The sequence below is a fragment of the Anas platyrhynchos genome, chromosome Z (assembly GCF_047663525.1).
Source record: "Anas platyrhynchos isolate ZD024472 breed Pekin duck chromosome Z, IASCAAS_PekinDuck_T2T, whole genome shotgun sequence".
Lineage (NCBI taxonomy): Eukaryota > Metazoa > Chordata > Aves > Anseriformes > Anatidae > Anas > Anas platyrhynchos.
The window spans coordinates 33737954-33749752 of NC_092621.1; positions in this window are offsets into that span (position 1 = coordinate 33737954).

The following is an 11799-nucleotide window of genomic DNA, read 5'->3' on the forward strand; positions in this document are numbered from 1 at the left end:
TATGGAATGGGATTTATTTTCATTTATTTTCATTTATTTTTATTTTCATGGCTGCCTGGTGGACCATGGGTTAAAAGAGTGTTATTTTTATTGTTATGTGGTGTAAAGATGTTATTGTCTATACCTTGTATGATACCTTGTCTTACATTATTAATACACTGGGTGATAAATAGTACATTGGTAATAACTTCATTAAAAAAGGAAGGGAATATGTCAATTATGATGCTTAAGGATTGGACCCTCCAAGAACAAACTGATGAAATCCAATTATTAATAACAGAAGAGACACGAATTGGGGATATTAAAAAGAAGATAAGGGATTGTGAGGAATGTTTTAACAATTCCAATTCGTGTCCATAAATTCGTGTCCATAAAGAATAATTCTGTTTGAATCCTGTCTGCCTCTGGGCCCTGCAATGGCAGTTTAATTCTTGAACCACAGATGCAGTGTGCCCCAGTCTCCCCCTCATTCCAGTCAATTTATCACGTCTTCAGAAAACACTCCTTAAATTTATGAACCTGTTTGCTTTTGTTATTCCTGACTTCTAGTTCTAACAGTTACAGCCTTTTTTCCTGTCTTCTTCGAGATTAACTTAACACTGCTATAGATGTGTCTGTGAATGGCTGGGGAAGAATGTTTTAATTACTCGTGAAGCGTCAAATAAGAAAGCTGTTTGTGTTTGATGTCTGGGAGTTTCAGAACAACTGATAACAACTAGTGACTGTTATGGGATACTATGAGGATCCTTGGTATCTGGCCGGGGGGGCCAAGAGATTAAGAGGAAGAAAAAAGAAGCTGAAGGACGGTTGGGAGACAAGACCTGTGGAGAGTGTACAGAGAGTGTTCCATAAACTTGGAATAGTGCCAAGTAAGTACAAAGGGTGAGAGGAAGACTACGAGCCTTCAGCATGAAAGACCCCTAGAGACCCCTAGAGGAGACTGATGCGCATGCTCCAGTAGGAGGAACTGGACCCCGGAAGCTAATTATAATAATCTACTTTTTTAGAAGTAGTAATGAATATGTATTAGTCTAGGTGCATAAAAATCAGCTGCTTGATGTAACTGGTGTGCGTCCTGGTGGAGCGGAGACTCCCGGTGCACCCAGCGCTGTTTGCTTACCTCTATTCCTTTATAATCTTTTAATAAATCCTATTATTTTATTTAATCCTAATTTGAATCCTGAGCCATTTATAACAGTGTGGCAACGGAATTAATTGAGCTATCTTTGTATTCCGTGGCACATGCATTGGAGGAAACATTGCAGAAACTATAATCTGTATTTCCCCACAATAGTCTTTATCTATAAGTCCAACCAATATTTGTAATCCATTCAAGGTAGCAGACGATCTTCCGATCAATAAAGCTCCTACAGGATCACCATTGACAGTAACTGGTCCCATAACTCCTGTTCCTACCCTGGTGGGTTTAGAGTCCAATAACGTTACATCTACTGCTGTTGCCAAATCCAAGCCGAGACTCCCTCTGGTGACTGGTCGGAGGTAAACGGTGTCGTTCCGGCCGCTGTGGTAAATGCCGCTTTTTGTGTCGTCGCGGGGCGGTCCTTCCCGCTGCTCTGGCCGTTTCCCGACGCACCATACCGACAGATGACACCACACTGATCTCGTTTTGCACTCTTGTTTCCTATGTCTGGTGATCCCACAGCGAAAACAACGCGGTGGCAGTGAAGTCCCTCGGCCAGTAGGACGGCCTCTGGGCGTTTGCAAAGGAGCAAGGGCAGCGAATACTTGATTCTGCGATTTCTGTGCAGTCTCTCTGAATACCTGTGCCTGTTCTTTCATGCTATTCCCTAGTTGTTTTATTACATCTACCAACATAGCCTGCGGACCCACGGGTACCTGAGCCATCCTTTCTAAACCCTCTTCAATTGTCCAAGTTCCCGGTAACGTAGCTAATATACTACGAGTTGAAGGGTTGCAGTTTTGAATTGCACACTGCTTTAGAATAGTGCCCTTTAGATAATCAGGTACCCCAGCCGCTTGTATTGCGTTTGCTACTCGATCAATAAACAACCCAAATGGTTCCTCCCTTCCTTGCTTGATGCCCATATAGGATGGTATCCCCCCTGGCTCTCTAATTTGGTCCAAGGCTCTTCAAGCCAATCTCATTGATTCTTTAGCTTTGTCTGGACCCAGCAATGCTTGTGTCTCTAATCTATAATATGGTCCGAGTCCCATCAATTCCTCCAACGTGACACCATACAACGGATCTCCAGGTGCCCTTATCACAGCTACTGCCTCTTGACAAACACTTTGCCAATGCGCATTAAAAAGAAGCTGTTGATGTTGTGTTAGGATCAGCTTCATTATACCACGTATGTCCCCGGGGAGCAATATATTAGTTCCCCAAATATAATCTAACATTTGCCGAGTAGGTTCCCCCTTTAAACCAGAATCATTTACGGTAGATCGCAATTGAGTTAATAGTTTCCAGTCTAAATTTGTCATATTAACGGTCACATTCCCCTGTGCATCTGGTGGTGAGTATACTACCGGAAAAGATTGTGTTAACTGTGCTGCCGTTTCATAATTCCCTTCATGCAGTGCCTCATTTGCTATTTGCCTCCATAGACCTGCTCTTCCCTGCACCCCCGTTGTGAAGGGATTTATATTTGATGGAAATGAGTTAGCACTGGTCCTTTCACTTGCTACTTTCTCACTTTCTATTGGAGCAGTTGGAGCTGTTGGTAGTGAGAGCTCCTCCTCCGCTACAGAGGACATTGTCACAGGCATCCCCGAAATTCCCGAGACCCCCTGTGTAATAGTAAAAGTTCTAACGGAAGGTGGCAACGGGCAATCTGTTCCTTCCATATTTATTTGCTGTGGATTAACATTATTAACCCTTCTTGGTGGTCCTGACCACTCTGTTGCAGCAGCGGCAACTGTTTGTTCATCTTTATGTGTGGCTAATGCATTAGCCACTATTCTCCATGGCCTCATCAAATCTCCCAGTAAACTTAACATCGTTCCTAACATCATCAAACAATTTATTTCCAAATTTACGTCACTCTGTTTGTTCAAAAACTGTATCAGGACTTGTAAAACAACCTTTAGCTAACCCATATACTAATAACCCTGGCAAATCTTTTTCTACAATCTGTATCTAAAATGCTCCACTTTTCTAAAAAGCATTTGAGCAAATAATACGCCGCTTATCTTTTCATACCTTTATATACGTCGATTGCAGCCTTTGCAAAGACCTCGGCGGCGCTTTTCCGGCGGGACCCTAAATAGGCTCATCCCGGGTGCGGGGACTCCCTTTCACCTTCCGAGCTGCAGATCTCGGCGACGCGCGACCGGCGGGATCCACTCCCGGGTGCGGGGGACTCCACGTCCTTTTCACCTTCCCGGCGCAGGTGCAGGGATTCTTGTCCTTTTCACCTCCTGGGCTGCGTTGCAGGACTGGCTTCTCCTTTATTCCGTCCAACCGTGGCCCTGGATCACTGCCAGCAGTGTCCAAATCCCGTTCAGACCGGACCCTGTTCGGGCGCCAATTTGTTGCCGACGGAAGGAAGACCCAGCACATCAATATGAGTGAACAGTGAACTTCAACTTTAATGGATAGCTCAGTCGTCTTTTATCTAGTTTGAACATAATCAACTCATACATATTGCAGAAACTAAGCTCAGGATTGGTTAACACTTCCCGGGCTTTTCAGTCTGGTCCTCCTTCTTTTGGCTACCTGTCCCACCTTAGGGACTTTCCCGATCGCCCAAGGGCATTGTGTCCTTGAGCCTGATTGGCTCTCAGCCAGCTGCATAGGTGCCAAGGCTCATGTGAGTTGAGTACGGTGCTTCACCAGCCCATTGGCTCCCAACTGCTCAACATTCACATGTCCTGCCTCACTTAACGATTCCTCCACAGGGTTCACTCTCCTTGGCCTTTCTTTTCAATGTGCCTATAGAATCTACTGCTTGATCTACTGCAAACAAGCTGGTGAACAGGGCTTTAAAATAGGAAAGGTGGTGGAAGGGGAGAGTTACACAGATCACCCAGGACACTAAGGAAGACTTAACTGGGGATACCTCCAGCAAGTCAAGGACGTGCCTACAAAATATGTGTATGGGGTGTCCTCTTGCACACCAAACATGACTATGGGGTGTCTTCTTGCAACTCTCCTGTTGGAGACACCCCATATTTGGCACACCTGAATCTTTCTGAAGTGACTGTACACCAGTATATGTAACATGATGAATAAACAGGAAGAATTAGAGATCTGTGCATGGCTGCAGGGCTTTGATTTCATTGCAGTTACAGAAACACAGCGAGATAGCTCACATGACTGGAATGCTGTCATGGAAGGCTATGTGCTTTTTAGGGATGACAGGCCAGGAAGAGTAAGTGGTGAAGTTGTTCTTTGTGTGAGAAATCAGCTCAAATGCATCAAGCTCTGTCTTGCAGTGAGTTGAGAATTATGGATAAGAATAAAAGGGTGACAGTGTTGTGGCTGTTTACTATGGGCCACCTGATTAGGAAAAGGAAGTAACCAAGACCTTCTACAGCCTCATAATCACAGACCCTGGTTCTCATGTATTTCAACTTTCCTGACATCTGCTGGAAAGACAACACAACTAGGCACAAGCAGTCCAGGAAGCTCCTGGAAAGTACTGACAACAGGTTTTTGATGCTGGTAGTGGTGATGTGTGCTGCTGTCCCTTATACTAACAAACAAAGAAGTACTGGTTAAAATGTAAACGTTGGTATCAACTTAGGCTGCAGTGACCATGAGATTGTGACCATGCCGTGGTTGAGTTTGTGATCTCAGGGAGTATGGCCTGGCAAAGAGCAAAGTCTGGACCCTGAACTTCCAAAGAGCAATCTTCAACTATTTTAAGACCTGGTAAATGAGATCCCCAGGAACACCGTCCTTAGGGACAAAGGAGATGAGCAGAGCTGGAGACTCTTTAAGCATGTTTTCTTTAGAGCATGAGAACTCTCCGTCCCCCTGCATAAAAAGTGGGTAGGGAGGGCAGACAACTGGGATGGCTGAGCAAAGATCTGTTGATCAAACTGAGGCACAAGAAGGAAATGCCCAGGCAGTGGAAGCAGAGACATGTGTCCTGGGAAGAGTAGAAGGATGCTGTTTAGATGTGCATGGATAGTATAAGGAAAGCCAAGGCATGGATGGAACTGAGCTTGGCAAGGGATGCAAAGAACAGGAAGGGGTTCTATAGATACATTGCTTAGAAAAAAAAAAAAAAAAGAAAAAAAAAAAGAGTTTACCCTTTCTGATAAATAAGAAGGGAGAACTGGTAATGACAGATATGGAGAAAGCTGTTAGGTGTGAGGTACTCAACAATATCTTTGCCTCAGTCTTCACTGCCAGTCAGCCTTCTCAAGTCTTTTGTTTCCCTGAACCCATAACGTGAGGCTGGGGGAGCAAAGTTCCTCCCACTCTAAACAAAGAGCAAATTCAAAACTACCTGATGAAACTAAACAAGCACAATTCTCTGGGGCCTGAAGGCATACATTCCAGGGTCCAGAAGGAGTTGGCTGATGTAGTTGCCAAACCTCTCTCCATCGTATTTGAAAAGTTCTGGCAGTCAGGTGAAGTCCCTGGTGACTGGAAAAAGGGAAACATCATTCCCACATAGATTCTATGATTCCATGATTCTGTGATTTAAAATGCCTTTGAATTTAGTCAATATTTGAGGAGAAGATAGACAACTTCAAATAAAACAGTACAAAATGTTGACAAAAATGTCAGCATCTTCAGTGAAACCAGAACAAAAATTTCAAAACAGATACTCTGTATGCATTGGTAGCTCTTATTCTAATTTACAATTACAGTATGAACCATTGTGAGAATCTGCTTCTTTTTAAAGGAGAAACATATTAAAAATAATGTCCCTTTAATTATTATTATTATTATTAATAATAATAATAATAATAATAATAATAATAATAATAATAATAATAATAATAATAATAATAATAATAATAATAATAATAATAATGTTACTTGGTAAAACATCAACAACACTAGCAACATCCAGGCAAAGTGGGGCAAGAGCATTTATCCGGTGTCAGGTCAGTGGAAGAGTGAGGTTGCAAACCACAGTCAAGTGAACACATAACCTGTGGTATCAGGTGGAAAGGAAAGCATATGAGGCAATGGTAACATGAGAAACCTCAGGAATGAAGAAACAGGTTGAAAGGGGCCCAACCTCAAGTTGTTCACAAGTTTATGCAGCCTGGGAAACAAGCAGGAGGGAGTAGTGTTCCAGCCACCCAGCTGGTATGAAAAAATGAGACAACTAGTATAAGAGCAGTGACAATGGAGAGGCACAATGGAGAACACACATCATGATCTGGGGTGACACACGGATCTGCTGTTCACAAGCAAGGGAAAATGGGTTGTGGATGGCTTGACTGAAGTGAGAATGATATAGCAGAATGTTTATGAAACACGATCTAAGCCAATTTGATCTTCCAAGGAACTATGGCCGTGTTAGAAAAATATAGCGCAAAGGTATGTGCTAGTCTATGAAGGCAGATGACTTTTTACTCCAAAAATTTTCCAAATGATCACATAAAATGATACTCTAAGGTCATGGTTTCTCCTAGGAGCCACATAGTATTTAGAAGATTAAAGCAACAAAATGGATTCATCTTGGAAGAAGCATTTATTTACCTGTAACAGTCACATGAAAAGTCTGGCATCTATAAGGTACTGAAACAGCAGGTCTCCTTTCTTGATCTGCATATGTACATGTGTGTGTTACATTTTTAATAATTGTTATCTTAATGGTGAGGATTACTCCCTTGAGATCACATTAGAAGCACATGATATGGATTTTCATTTTCTTTTAGTGCATTTAAAGTTTTATCTAAATGAAATGAATTGTGATGACTGTTAAGTATGAGATGAAAACAATCTATCTTCTTTTGTTTGTAACAGAAATAGGACATGGGAAGAATATTTTTGAACAGATAGTAAGGAAATGCATGTAGAGGATTTTAAGGGATAAAATGGTGAAAATAAAAGCATACTAAAGTATGAAGTTAATATTAATCCATGAGCGCTAAACAAATTATTTAGTAACCACATCAAATCAAAAGCTACTTAATAATTCTTTACACAGGTTAACAGGGTACTTGCCCATGAATAATATACTATGTATTGTAACTACTTAAGAATGGCTACATAATTACAGTGGCTTAGAAATAAGAATTATTAAAATAACAATTCAGGAGACATAAAATAGTAAAAAATTGAAAATATGATTATATTTTTTTTGACTAATTAATATTTACTTCTTTTTCTAACTAAGTGTGTTTCCCTCAGGTATATAAAATAATGCTAACACAATACCTTATTTAGAATGGTTTAAGTCTAAAGCAAATATGAAAATCTGAGGAGCAGAATAGTAAGTTTTATTACTGTTGATTAATGTGAAGTCTGTCTCAAAAACTGGAGATAAGGAAATATAAAGACAAATTGGAAGTAATAAATTTATTATTCAAACTCTTTGATATGCTTAGAAGTACTCATACAAGTGGAAAATGGGAGGTAATCCCAAAAACATAAACATTTCAGAAACTCTTTGACAATTTAAGTTTTTTAAATATCTAGATCTAATTATTAAATGAAAGCTATCTGTATTTATACATTGTATGTTACTGTGGTAATTTTGGTTGGTGTTCAGAGTATGCAGTTAAAATAAAAAATCAGAAAATTGCTATATTTGTACTTATATATAGCTCAAAAAAGGAGAGGGAGGGGAAAGTACGTCAAGAAAAATGTTTAATAAAATATTACATTTCTAAATCTTTATCTCAAGAAACTATAAAAAAATCACTCTTGTTTGAAATGTTATACTTAAAATTCATACAGCAGATTCATGAATTACAAAGGTTATACTTATTTATGAAACGTTTCACTGTACAGTGATACAGCTTGTATCACTGTATCCCAATATGACATATGAAACTACTTGCAGTGAAGTCCAAAAATCGTTAAAAAATCTGAAGACCAGGAAGATTATTTTCACTTGTAAAGGCTAAATACTTTACATGTATTTACATGTTGACACCCAAACATATATTCAGAATATATACCACATATATTCAGAATAATACCACTCAGTGGTATTCTCCATGTTCATTAAGGTAGTACGTTTTTCTTCACTAGGATGTAGGAAGAGTTAGAGTAAGAATGTGATGTAAATATAAATAGTGATGTAATATAAACTATGTTATGTTCACTGATAATGCAACTAAAACTGTTTTAGCAAGATCTTAGCTTTACAGTTCAACTAAATAAGTTCAGGAATACAAAAATATTGTCTCCTTTTACGACAATTTTTACTGGAAGTAGGAAAAAAATCCATAGTATTCATAATCTCCATAAGCATACCTGTATACTTCAATCATATTATAATTCTAAAAATCTATTTTTAAGCCTAATTTAGAAAATGTTTCCTGGGTATATTGATTTGTTTAAAAAGCAAACAAACAAACAAACAAACAGAAACTTTTGACGATGCTGAAAATTATAAGGTTCATAGGCACACAAGTATTTTTGTTCATAGAACAAATATATGAACATACAAGAAATGTTACTTGCCTGTGCAAGAATTGTTGTTTTGCATAAATGTATTGGGCTTGGTCCCTTCTAAAATCTTTTTCTGACCACTGTCAGATTGACTTTTGTCTTTGTATTTCACAGTCCCATAAGAAATTAAATGTACTTTTACTTTTGGTATTCTTGACAAGTTCGTTTGCTTCTATGAGAGATAATGTCCTTCAGTAGAATGAGCACAGTCCATCATTCTGTTCCCTATTGAACTCATGATCTTGAAGTATTCTTGGGCACAATGACAAATCCTCCATGGTAAGATTAAAAGAATAATATATTGATAGTAATCAAGTGCTCAGTTTTCCAGTTTTCTTGTTAAAAAGTATTCAAACCCTGGCTGAAAATTAAACTTCTATGATTGTTATTTTTTGTAATTTTATTGTTTTCTATGTATTTTTTTTCTGTGCGATTAATACATCAGAAACAAAAATTGAATTGTTTTCATTTTTCTTATTTTTTGAGGGATGAATATATTTGAAAGCCGATCATATCATTCATACCTTTGACATCTTCTAATGGTTGAAGATGTCTGATTACTGAATACAATATAAAGTAGACCCCAGCAGCTTTATTTCAAATGAATCATTTTAAATACAATCTGAGAGTTTAACTAGATGTCTACTGGAAATATTTGCATCCAGTATATAGATTCTTATTTAATGTACACCTTTTTTTTGTCAATAATACACTGTAATATGCATTACAGTTTTATTTAAATGCTGCTTAAAAAAGACACAGGAAACCAAACTGTTAACTGAAAAAATCTTGAGTTCTGAGTGCTCAGTGTCTCTAAAAATCAGGCCCCCATTTTCTTTCATTCAAAGAAACAGAGTAGTATAACATGGACTAAAATAAAATAGCTCCTGTTAAAAAGCAACCTGTAACTATAGTTTAGCCAGATTCAATTTTATCAATTGGAAATCAGTGCTTGTGTTCTACCCATGAGATGACCTTAGTGTTGATGATGATTACCATAGATGCCTTTTTCATGAAGATTTAAGTTCTTATCATAGGGCATAAATCTATTTTTCAAATACCATTTCATAAAATAAAATAAAATAAAATAAAATAAAATAAAATAAAATAAAATAAAATAAAATAAAATAAAATAAAATAAAATAAAATAAAATAAAATAAAATAAAATAAAATCATAATTTTTTAATTGTAATCTTTAACTTACTTTTAAATACAAAAGTCTATTTCACATGTTTCCTGTTTGGTGTTCTGCAATAAACCTCTTCCATGAGATAAACTCATGACTAGTGTCAATGCCTGCCCATATTTTTCTTAATACCTGTAAGAATTCCAATCTCCTACTACAAGAATCACATGACCTAAAAACCCTCTAACATTTAATTTCTACAGTGAAAACATATCATTTTTGCCAGAATTCAGGAGTTTAAAATCTAGTGTGATATTTACACCCCAAAACAATGGAAATAAAAATGTAATGGGGTAATCAGAAGTTGTGATTTTAAAACTCTTTTAAACTTTTCACAACGGAAAACGAGACAGAGCTTAACACCAGTGTCCAAAGCTTTGATTGCCTTTTGCCAAAACAAATATATTGTAAAGGCTTTAAACGAGATGTATTGTCTTCACCAACAATTTTATCTTGTATTGGTTTCTTCTAGCATTATTCTGAATCAGAATACAAAATGTATACATATTAAAGATAAACAAACAAACAAACAACAAAAAACAACAACAACAAAAACCTTGTCTTACTTTAAATCAGTGAAAACTCTGACCTAGTTGCAAAGCTTGTTCTGATCACACTTTGTGGAAATCGTCACCAGCTTCTTCTACGTTCTTTATTCTTACTCTTTGCAGTTTAATAGCAAGGTATTTCAATGTATATTAATTCCAGTGATTTTTCTATATAACTTCACCTTTTTCAGGCATCACTGCTGGGAGGTAGCTAAGAGAAAATATCATGTGCATAGTGGATGGGAAAGCTAAATGCAGAGAAGCCTGTGCTGCTGTCAGCACCTAAGCTGACACCTTTTTAACATCCAGCACAAAGCCAGCCTGGTTTTCTGCTTACACTTGGATTTGAACATAGATTCAGTTAATTGTGTGCTTACTTAGATAATAGAGAAAGGTTCCTCCTAGTTTGTCTCCAAAATTGTAAAACAAGGTCTGCATACATTTAATTATTTTTCAGGTTTGTTTTCCTACTGCACAGGCCTAGTGCAACACATTTGCTGAATGAAACAGCACAGGACATCAGGACATTACATGGGTGATTAAACAGGCATACTTATTTTTCTCTTCTTTCTTATGCCAGGACAAGCAGAGAATCTCTCAAATTAGATTTGCCTCAAGTGTCTCAGATCATGCCAGCATTAACATCCCAGTGTCGACTTTATCATTGTGTTTTTTTCACACAGTACAGATTAGCCCACCACACTTTATAAACTTCCTAAAATTATAAGATTTTGCTTCACTAACAGCAGTCATTTTCTTTGTTTTCAAATTTTATATCTAACATTGTCTTTATTTTTAAAGAATATAAATATTCAGTCTATTGTTAAATTCTATCTCCTTATTCTTTCTAATCTTTCAACTATTACAAAGTGTTTTTAGGTGAAAGTCACTAAATGATACATATTTCCCTTTTTAAGATGCATGCTCTGATGCTTAATTATTGAGAATTAAGTAAATTGTTCACAATGATGAATTATGTTAGTAAAAGCAATCCATGTTTGTCCTATGCATTACAATGTGACTGCTTTGGTCAGGGACATATGAATCTAATCTACTTCATCATGTATGAAACAGAAATAACTTTCTTACAATTTCCCAGCCGTGAAAGTGCGAACTTGCCATATCATTGCTGCCCAGAGGAACCTAGACTTGCAGAAAAGAACAGTTTGATAAATTGTTTAATGAAACAAATCCAATGAATGACACTATTTTTTCCTAGACATTACTTCTATATTATGAGTAGAAGATGATAAAAGCTTGTGTCAAAAGTGTGGGAAAAAGACCAGAGCAGTTTCTTTTTTTTTCTTTTAACTCAAATGTTCCCAATATTTAATATGTTTCATGTGACTTGGTACAAGACTGACAAACGTTCAAAGGAATTTCTTCACAGTTTGAAGTACGTATACTTTATCTTTTTTAAGTAAAGCAGCTCTATCTTTATTAAAGTTTCTGCCATAATACATGAATTTCACTTAGAAAAATGTGTCTC